Here is an 11,734-nt window from a genome sequence, read left to right as displayed (position 1 = left end):
CACATACATTTCATTTGAAGTGTGGGGAGGCAACTATTACACTTCAAGATGTTTTTGTGCTACTTGGTATTTCTGTGGATGGAAGACCTTTAATTGGAAATACAAATATTGACTTTTGAGTTGTGTCATGAATTATTGGGTGTCATGCCTGACGATGCTGCAGTTGATGGGAACTCACTTTTATTGAGTTGACTGGCTTCTCAATTTGCAAATATTCATGATTTTACAGGCAACCAAGAAGGGCTTGAAAAATTTGTTCGTGCTTGGATCTTAAGATTCATAGGAGGGGTGATGTTTGTTGACAAAAGCAGCAAAAGGGTGCCAATGAGATATTTGTAATTTTTGAGAGACCTTAGAGAGTGCAATATTTATGCATGGGGAGATGCTCTGTTGGGTAACCTTTATAGAGAGATGTGCATCGCAACAGACTATAATGCTAAATCAATAGGCGGTTTCACTCTCTTGATTCAATTATGGGCATGGGAACGATGCCCAACGTTAGTCCCGTCGGTTATTCCTCCACAACAACAAAATGCACCACTTGCCTTCAGGTATACTTTCCTTTACTGTTTTGAATTGATTATTAATAAATATGGTTGGTTGATGTTAATCATTATTTTATGTAACATTTTATTTTGTTATTTAATTTTTTGTGAAGATGGTTGGGAGGTGAATTTCATCACATAGGCAATGACAATTTACTTGATTTTCGTCGTAAATTAGATGCCATGAAACGCGACGAGGTAACAATTTTGATGTTTGTTTATTAAATGATGTTGTAATTCTTAATTAATTTATTAAATTTAACTTTTACATGCAGTTTGTCTGGGTCCCTTATTTTGGACATGTGGAAATGAATTTGAGTCAAGTTTGTTTTTTTGGGTCTGTATTATGGACATGTATCATACCACTTATTTGTTTTCAAAAAGTGGAATGACACCAGCCAGATAGAATCATGAGACAATTTGGAATGTAGCAACCTATTCTGGGCCCAATAATGCAACCCAACAACATACATGACTTGACATTAAAGGGAAAGGAAGGAAAAAATTGGATGCGACTAATGCAACCCGCGCTTAATGAATGGAATAGTCGCTATGAAAGGAGAGTAGAGCAAACGCCGCCACAAACAGGGACCCTTAGTCTGAACTCTGAATATATGAGGTGGTACAAGCGTAAAACAAAAGTTTATGTCGACTCAAAACATGCAAGAAGATGACTATTGGTATACATTGTTTATTATAATTTAGAAAACAATGTTGCGCTTATTGAAGATTATTTTAATAACTATTCCTTTATTTTCTATGCAGGGTGAAATCGCCGAAACACTACATTTTATGGTGTCGCCTGTTGGGAGAAGGGTTTGTACTTTTGACGATTTACTACCATGTATCGAGAAGATCACTCTTTTGTCTGACGAAGAGGATAGGATACTTGAGGCACATGAAGATGCTCCCCCTTCTCAGCCACAATTTGAACATTAACAGTTTAATATACTACAACGAAGTGTGGAGACTCGAGGCTTAGCAAGACGTCAGGAAACTGTTGATGCAGCAACGTACAATTTGCCTCCGATGCCAGAATGACAACATGGAATGTATTACACACCGCCGACATTCACCCAAGAACCGTCGCAGATGCCGCTGATGTATTCATACCCACATGATTTTCAACCAGTGTATAGTTTGGCAGACATATTTGGGTCCTCTCCTCCTTCAACGGGAACTCCTTCATTTACCCAAAGTGGTGAACTATCGACCCCAAATGCCCCACTTGCTGGTTCGGAATGTACCTGGAGATATACCCGACATGGACGACTTATTAGGGGTCGATTTACGTAATGATTTCTCTGCCGAGGCTGACCAAGTGGATGAAAGGGCGAATCGTAGAAGAAGAAATCCTGATAGGACAACTAGAAATTGGGACCGACCATGTGGGACTTCGTCGTGACATCACAGACATAGTGATGATTGATTAATAATGGGTTTACATTTTTTTCGCATGTTTTAACATTTTCGTGTACTTTGTATTGTTTTTTTTTTCATGTTTTAATATTGTCATGTACTTTGTATGGTTTTTTTCCATGTTAATTTTATATTATTGCCACTTTAACGTTTCAATCTTATTGTGCAATGCTTTTAAAATAAATAAAAATAAATAACGATAATGTCAATGACACATAATTATAACCAAATATTAAATTATTAAGTTACAAAAAAGTTGGTGGCATATAATGCAAACATAAAACAAAAGTGATCTCTAACGTAATTTAATGGCCAAATCAAAAAGCATTTTAAAACATTTTAGGATTTCAAAATGTATTTTAAGTGAAAATGTATTTTATTGAAAATGTACTTATATATACTTCAAAAAGAGAGAATAATAAAATATAAAAAAATAAAAAATAATACTAATAATAAAAATGAAAAAAATTAAATTTTTTTATTAAATATACAATTTAGAGTCTATAAAAAATTGAACACAAAGTACAAATGATAAACAAATATTAATAATAATGTTATTGAAATTTTGGGGTGGGGGGGGGGGTGTGGGAAGAGGCTAGGGGGGGGAGGCGAGGCGCCTGGGCCCTATGCGCGACCCAAGGCGCCTCGAGCAACAGCGCGTTGACTCGCGCTTGCCAGCTAGGCGCGACCGAGAGCGCCAGCCTGCAGGGCGCGACACGTGGCGCCAACCGTGGGCGCGTCCAATCGCGACCCTGCCACGTGTCACCAATCCGCGGAAGCGCCTTAAGGGGTAACGCTTTGTAGTAAAAAAAAGTGATCCCCTTGGTAAATAATTATAAAACAGCCCCACTCTGGTAATAAATTTGTAAAAGTGACCCACTTTGGTATTTTTGCCTATTGTCACCATTGGCAGAGGGAGGGGGTGACCCAATGAGACCATGGTCACCCCCAAGTTTTTTAAGTGTAGTGATATTGTTAAATATATTTTATTTTTGTCCCCACATTACTTCATAAAAAATAAAGGTTTAGATGTTTTTTTATTACTGATATATACCAAACTTTTGTATTTGATCCCTGATAATTTTTTTTTTTCATATTTGTTCCTTAGTATTTGAAAAGTTTTATTTTGGATTATTGTCTTCAGTTAAGTGAGATTGTGTCCATTAAATGTTAATGTGATTTGTGGTGGCATAAAAATCGTCAGTATTTGTATCAAAATCAAATTTAAATTTTCTTATGAATAAAAACCGTCAGAATCAATTAAAGTAAAAAAAAAAAACCTCAATCATTTCATCAAACACCTCCTGTGTCTCTCCCACCATCCCCTTGTTACAAAACGCATCAATCAAAACAGTAAACACATAAACATCAACAAAAACACCCTTCCAAACCATCTCCTCCACCAGGTGATTTCATTGGATTCAAAGCCATCCATGACCATTTTGTCGTGAAATTTGAGTGTGGTGGAAACGACGCCTTTGAGGCAGAGGTCATTGATGAGGGTGTTGAGCGTGATGATGTCATAGGGGAGGCCGCGCTTGAGAAGCTTCCCCGAAGACTGAGAAGGCAAGAGCAACCTTGCACATGTGGTAGAAGCAATTGATGATGATGGTGAGGGTGATGTGGCAGGGGGCGATGTGAGATTCTGTTTGGGCACAGAGGAAAATTGTGGCAGGGAAGCACTTCACCTTCTAAGGGAGGCTAGGACTTAGTTAAGTGCGAGGGGGGTGCAAGTTGAGAAGGCGCGTGAAGGAAGAAGCCGTTGGAATGCTCTCTTCATCTTTCACTTAGGCGCGGCTTCCTTCGAACCATAACAACGCGTGACTCCGTCACCATCAACATTCAACCTGGTGATTATGCTCCGGGGACCGGAGGAAGACAAGGAGAGCAACTTTGAGTTATACTATGAAGATTTTGACAGCGAGGGGATCCACCTATTGCCATCCACCATGTCAAAGTTCTTGCTAGGATCAAAATTCAACCAGTTGCTAAAGCAGGTTTCACAGAACAAGATCAACGACCTCACAAATCACAGGTCGTTGTAGTTTTTAGGTGGCTTTTGGAATTTCCATCCAGGAGGAAGAAAGAGAAGAGGGTGAAAGAGAGAGAGGCAAAAAAGAAGGATTGAAAAGGTGAGAGAGAAAAATTCATTTTTAATTTGATTTTGAAACAATATTAGTGATTTTTGAGTCACCATAAATCATGTTATCAAATATTTAATAGATACATCATCACTTAACTCTTAACAGAGATCTAAAATAAAACTATTCAAATACCAGGAAGCAGATATGAAGGAAAAAATTTATCAGAAATCAAACGTAAAAAGTAACATATATATGAAAAATAAAAACATATTTAAGTTAAAAATAAAATAGAAACGTTTAATTGTTAAATATTGATATATGTGTTGTTTATTTACTGGTATTGAGAATTCTATCTAATGAGTCATTATATTTTGTGATAATTTTTTTTTGTTATTATTAAATCTTGTTCAAAATGATGTAGGAGTTATATTAAAGAGAATTCAATTTTGTTATCCATTATATCCAAACATGTTGAAGCCCGTGAATGTGTCATAAGTATTGGTTAACTTTATTCGACTAAAATATATATAATGTCATAAAAAATAGTTCAAAGGACTACATTCATATCTCCGAGGGATATATATTTAAATCACACCGTTAATGTGAGGCTCTTGATCAAAATGTATTACTAGTTTTTTTTTTCAACTTCTAAGTTTTTGCTACTAGTCAATACATGTTTGTATGTCATCAGTTGCATTTATTAATCGATATCTCTTATACACAATCTAATTATATATCAAAATCAAAAACAAATTTAATGATATATTTATTTTAATAAAAAAAGCTATATATATATATATATATATAATTTTCGTTATTGAGTTATTTTTTCTTGGCCCCTTAATTCAAAATTCTAGCTCCGCCCCTGATTCTCACCGTGCTCGTGTGTCAAAGCGTTTGGATGAATCTAAAAACATAAACTTTTTTACGTATCAATGTATATTTTAATTTCTTTAATGTTTAAATCACGAAAAGAAAGGCATGCATGATTGGACCCTGAGGGGAGAGAGCAATTAAGAGCATGAATTGCATGATCCTATCCTGTCCAATATTTAAAAAAGGAGAGAAATTAAACTGTTTGTTTTTATCCTTATTGCAGACAATAGTCCCCATGCCACATACCTTATCAAGATGGACAATCCATACACTCATTCATGTTAAAGCTTAAAATTCCAGATCAGTTTGATCATATCTGTATATCATCCCAAAAAACAATTAAGTGTTCATAAAAATACATCATGCTAACACCTAAGGATTTACGGGAATATATCTATTTTCACAGGGGAAACACATGTATATGTTATTGAATTATATTATTCATAAAAAAATTCATTATTTTTTTCCATCACACATCAATCATCTTATTTTATATTCTTTCTTATCTTCTTGTCTCTCTCTTTGAGATTTATATTTTTTTTCTTCTACAAATAGATATTTATATTTAACTAGTGTAGACAGTGTTTATAAAGAATTACCTATAATAATAAATGAACTACGCTTTTGGAAAAACATTAAGTGGAGAGCTAAAGATGTCATTTATGTAAAATGTATATTACATTACTTTGTATTGAAAAATTGATAATCTCACGATTCTATAAAATATATATCATATATATTAATGATTTTTGGCATTAAGCTTTCTGTTGCTTTATTTTTTTTTTATGTAACCGATATTATATATAGTATTAGTGTAAGCATTACAAAGTAATAATAATAAGATATATCAGATTAGCATGTAATTAAGTAGGTTGACGTAAAATATTAATATATATTATCATTAATTATATTATCAATATAATATATTATATTGTTAGTATAAATTTATATTCTTCCATATTATGCAGACAATCTTAATACCTAATTTTTATTTTTTTTTATTCTTTTAACCAAAGAGTGTGAAAATATTTAAGATACTGAAGAATTAGTATAATGAAATGCTTTGTATATTCTACAAGTATATATCACACACTTATATATATATATATATATATATATATATATATATATATATATATATATTTCTCAAAATAAAAGTGGTTTCCAAGTTTACTGTACACTATGCACTGTCATTATCAACGACTACGAGGTCATAATAACAATTGGAACTAGAGATGAAAAAACATTTCTTCTCACTTTGATTTAATTTCACATAAAAAAAAATTGAGTAAAGGTTTTTGTTTGGTCCACGTCATTACATTTTTTTAATTTTGTTGTTAAATTAGTCTTTAAAACATATGCTATTATAATTCTATTTGGAAAATATAAATAAGGACTTATAAAAAAAAGAAAACAAAATGATAAAACGAACTAAGTTTTTTTATAAGTTAATTAAAATTAGTTTATAGATAAGTTAAAATCATATTTTAGATAAATTAAATGAGATATATAAATTCTATAATTTAATATATGCATGACTTGATTTTAATTTTTTTTATAGATAATTTATGCACTTTATTAATTTTGAATAAAATAGTGTAAAGGGGGTAGTTTTGTCCTATTGGGGTTTGTTTTGTGAAGCATAAGCTGACATAATCATAGTCGTACACGCAGTTCCCACATAAGCCGGTCGGAAAGCTTTAATTGGCTAGTGTTTAGATATGGAAAGCTGTGTGACTATCAGATCATGGATCAAGTTCAACGACAGAATTTATTACTTTTTAATTTCTTTTGCAACATTTTTTTAAGATATATTTATAAATTTGATACGCTTTTAACTTTTATAATTACTTATTTGATTTAAATTTAGTTCTTTAAAAGCAATTTGTTACTTTCAATGATCATACATTTTAAATAAATTTCTATTATCATTTACAAGGATGTACATTAGTAATTATCATAGATTAACTTGGGTATGATACTTTTATATATGCCACATCATTGACAACAATAAAGACTACCTTTTAAAAATTAAAATTAAATTAGTTTTATATTCATTGGGATTTAAAATATATTTTATTCTGTAATTAATATGAAACTAATATTTAATTTGCAATTAGTCTCAATTTTTCTTAATTGCAATACTTATTTTTTAAATGAAAAGTATGTAAAACAAATAGGCATAAAAACTCATCTTAAATGAAAGTAAAGTAAAAGTTTAATTACTCCGCGTCCCTGAATTTTTACCAAAATTTTAATTAGGTTATTAATTTTTTAATTGAGTCTCTTAACTGTATTTATTTTTTAATTATGTCTTATAGGAACTCAATGGCCAACAAGGACCTAATTAAAAAAAAGTTCAAGTTTAAGAACTCAGTTGAAATAAAATAATTCAAAGACCTAGTTAAAAATGGCAAATAATTTAAGGATCTAATTAAAAATTACCAACATCTACAGGCTAATAATATTCTCTCATCTCGAAGCCAATATTTTTACTTCCGCGGGTTCTAAACTTGGTATTTCAGGTTCTTCAACCAGTTTAGAACTTCCACTTAGGGTAAAAAAAACTGACCTACAAGCCACATAGACTCAGTTTTTTAATTAGGTCTTTAAACTATTTTTCATTTTTAAACAGGTCTTCGAATTATTGTTTTTTTAATTAAGTTTCTAAATTTTTATTTGTTTTTTATTAGGTCGGACAGGGATCTAATTAAAAAAAATAAAGTTCAGAGACTCAATTTAAAAACTTAAATATCTAATAAAAAAATTGATAAAAGTTCAAAGGACCTGCATGCACAATGATTTAACCTAAACTAAATTTAGGAAATGTTTTAATTCAATTTCATATTGAGTAAGTATGCTTTTTGTATTTTGAAACGGCAAAGCCTCTTGCCAATAGAAAGTATTTCAGGACTCAAATCTTTTTTTTTTTTAAAAAAAACATTGTTTATTGCTTATATTTAATAGACTGCAGACTGCAGTGCAAATGTTTATTGCTAAAACCTCTGTCGAATAAAATGCTCTCCAACTAGTTAAAATAGTGTTACCTAAGGGGAAAGAAGCTAGCTAGATCGAATATCTTAGTAGGGCTTCCTTTTCCCCTTGATCTTGCAGAGTTTCGTGTCTTCAAAAGACAAAACCACCAAATTGTATGTGGTCATGAATGTGATATACTTAAGGCCTAGACCACAGACAAGTCACTCAACAATAATGACGATATTGTCATACTTTTGTGTCATCCGTGACTATTAAAAGAAAAGGACAAAACTTAATTTGTGCAACATTGCAAGTCGTTTGGTGATGTAATGTTAACATAATTCGATATTATTTCGGCTATGGAGCTTAGCCATGAATTGTATCTCCTCTGATTTTCTTTTATCTTCACACCAGTGGCAATTATATTAGGTGGGGGAGGTTTACTTATAATTTTGTATACCTTAGAAGGTGTTCTTAATTAGTGCTGCCTGTATTACGTTTGGGTCATATGTATCACACACTTTTGCACTACTTGTGCTCAATTTCTATAATAAAAACATTTACTTATAAAAATAATTGGTTATTGTTTTGGTAATTTATGTAATAAAAATTTATGTAAATTACTAAAATAAAATTTTAGTTTTGATAAGAGAGTAGTAGAAAATTTAGCTGAAACTGAAAAAATAATTGTAAGTCTTGTCTTAAACAATTTGTCATATAGTATTTGAAGAAAATTTAATTAATCTATCAAGATATGTTATTTTTAAATAAAAAATTATATTGTTAGTATAAATATAATAGATTTATCTTAATAATATAATGTCATATAAGGGTGAAAAATAGGTTGAACCGTCGGGCCAACCCATAATGGTCTATTTTTTTGGCGGGCCAAGTTGAAGTTTTCAACTCTTTAACCATCTTATTTTAACTTGCTAAAAGACGAATTGAGAGGAAAATAAGGAGGATCAACTCATAATTCGTTTTTTATTAAAAACATAATTTCAGTATTTATTTTGGTATTTTATACATATATTTTTTAATTTTTAATTACTTTATTTTTGTCTAAATAAATTATTATTCAAAATTTAAGATAATATATTCAATTTTTAATAAGTATTTATTATTTAATATTTATAAAAGATAAAATTAATTAAATATATTTATAAATTATTTTTTTCTTAATATTTTAATTTTGACGGATCAACGGGCCAACTCACCGACCCAACAAAAATGGGATGGACTAATACTTGAAACCTATATATAAAATGTAGGGGGATAGGTTGATAGCGGGGTAGGGCAGACCAACCCATTTTGCCACCCCTAATGTCATATTAATAGATAAATTTCTAAATATAAAAATTAATTCCTCTCACACTCTAATTACTATATATATATATATATATATATATATATATATATATATATATGAGTATTTCTTCGAATTGTATCCTTTTACATTGTGAAGATTAATCCTTTTGGTAGATCCAACCCTCCATTGGCAGGGGGCATTGTGAGAGTTGGGAAAATCAAATATAAACTGCACAATCATACATATATGATTAAACTTACAAGTTTTATATACAAGATCACTTAAAGAAAAACTCTCATAATTTATATGTCTTAATCTTGATTATATTCGTGATATAGAGAAAATGCTCTCTCTTTCTCTATATACATCTCAAATATCAATACAATCATTATTCTATTAACTAAAAATATTTATATTGGCAATTTGATTTCTGCTTCATAAAAATTATGCCATTAAACTTAGTCTTAGTGCTTAATATTTTATGATTTGTTGGTAAATGTTTTCTCTTTAGTGAATGTATTTGGATGAAACAACAAAATTCAAAATATTTCAACCACTAAAAATCATTATTTCCTATGGAATATTTCCCACAAAATATATTTCGTCAGAAATGTATGAATTATTGACTGAATTTATTGATGGAATCTAATCCGTCGAAAATATTAACATTACCGACAGACAAATTTTCTATCGGAAAGTATTAATTACTTACGGATTTTACCCATGGATTTATTTTCGACGAAATTTTCTGACAGAAATTAAAAATCACCCAAAACAAAAAAAACCAACCCTAGTCATCTTAGTCACTCACGTTTCACTCATCATGGTGCTTTTCATCGTCTCAGTCAGTCCACCACTGAACACCGCTGTCGCATGAGTCACCTGTCACACCCACTTCACCCTTGCGCCCGCGTCGCCATCAGGCCCACGCCTCCTTTGTCATGGCCACATCGTCGCATCATCGCTGCCTTTCTCAATCATTGATGTTAGCATGCGTCTTCTCATCCACATGGTTGTGCCGCCACCATTGAGCCCAAACGACCATCGCACACGTCGTCATGCAGTTATTGTTGTGCTCGCGGAGTTGTTGGTCTATGCTCTTTTTGTTCGATTTTTACATTTACTTATTCATGAAAATATTTTTCATAGAATTCAAAAAACTGAAATGGATTCAATGTCTGAGTCTCCTTCCTTGTCTGAAGATGCATGTGGAACAACGAGTCTGTGATTTTAGGAGTAGGTTCTATTGGGGGGTTTTGTTTTTGTCATTATTTTTAATCTCGTATTTGTTTTTTTATGCAAATCCTTTTGCTCGTTCTCCTGAATATGTCAAGATTAATTTTTGTTTAAGATTAATGATGATTGTAAGGGTTTTTCAATACCTATTTCCAGTGATATAAATTTTTGTCCTTCTTCAATGAAATCAGTAGCTTTATGAATTATGATTGAAAACTTCTTTTTTTCTATTCTATTTTTAGTGGTTTCTTAACCCAGTCATGTATGTTGTTACTTGTGTTATTGGCATGGCTATTAAGGGGCTTTTGAGGCTTCATCCTTTTGGGGGAAATGATATTTTGAGTTTGGGTTGATGATAGAATGTTCTATGCGTTTTGTGGTTTTGAAGCTGGCTCATATTCCCCACTGTCTATTTGTTGAACAGTAATGTTATATCTACACCAGGATTTCTCTTGGTAATTGAGATGTTAATGAACATAAAACATTAAGCAAACGATAAATGAGGCGAACTAATAATTTACATGTATGTAACCGTGTGTAAATATAATATTACTACTTGTTTAAATGATCATTGTGAGTGGTAAGCCATAGCAATTGTTCACTTACGTTATTAATGCAAGCGCTCTTTCTCCAGTCTAGAAGGGCTTCTGACTTGTTAATGGACTTCTTGGTATAGTTTGTCAAAATAAGCTCTTTTTAGTTTATTTCAATAATTTTCATGGCCAAATTTATAAGTTATCATGTAATAAAAGCTTATTGAATGACTACTTAACTAAATTGTTTACCCATATACACCCTTTGTCCGTGTAATGTTTGCTTTCCAGAATCTCCTCCCTGTCCCGCATTTTGCAGTTGTTGGTAGCTTTTATATTATACATCATTTTCCACCATAGTTATCAACATTCTTTTTTCAATAATTTTCAATAATTATACATCATTTTGTAGTTTTTGATAGTTTTTAGTTTATTTAAATAATTTTTATTGGTGAAGACATTGTGGGGTTAGTTCAATAATGGTTGACGTGGGCTTAAATGAAATCGATTTCAAAAGAGAAAAGCATGCTCATTGCCTAGTTTGGTTAGCCAAGTTTAATTTTAACTTGATTGGAGTTTTTGATGTCTTTTCTGGTCTAATTTGTCAAATGCTAGAACTTCTAGTTACCAACCATACTATTCTTTGGTATCTTTGATGGTTTTGGGATATATAAGTACTCTATAGGATAATTTTGATGAATTTTCTATTAGAAATCACTGACAGACTTAAACTGCCTGATATGTCCAACCAAAAAG

Source organism: Glycine soja, chromosome 9, assembly GCF_004193775.1.
Source record: "Glycine soja cultivar W05 chromosome 9, ASM419377v2, whole genome shotgun sequence".
NCBI lineage: Eukaryota > Viridiplantae > Streptophyta > Magnoliopsida > Fabales > Fabaceae > Glycine > Glycine soja.
This window is presented reverse-complemented; position numbering follows the sequence as displayed.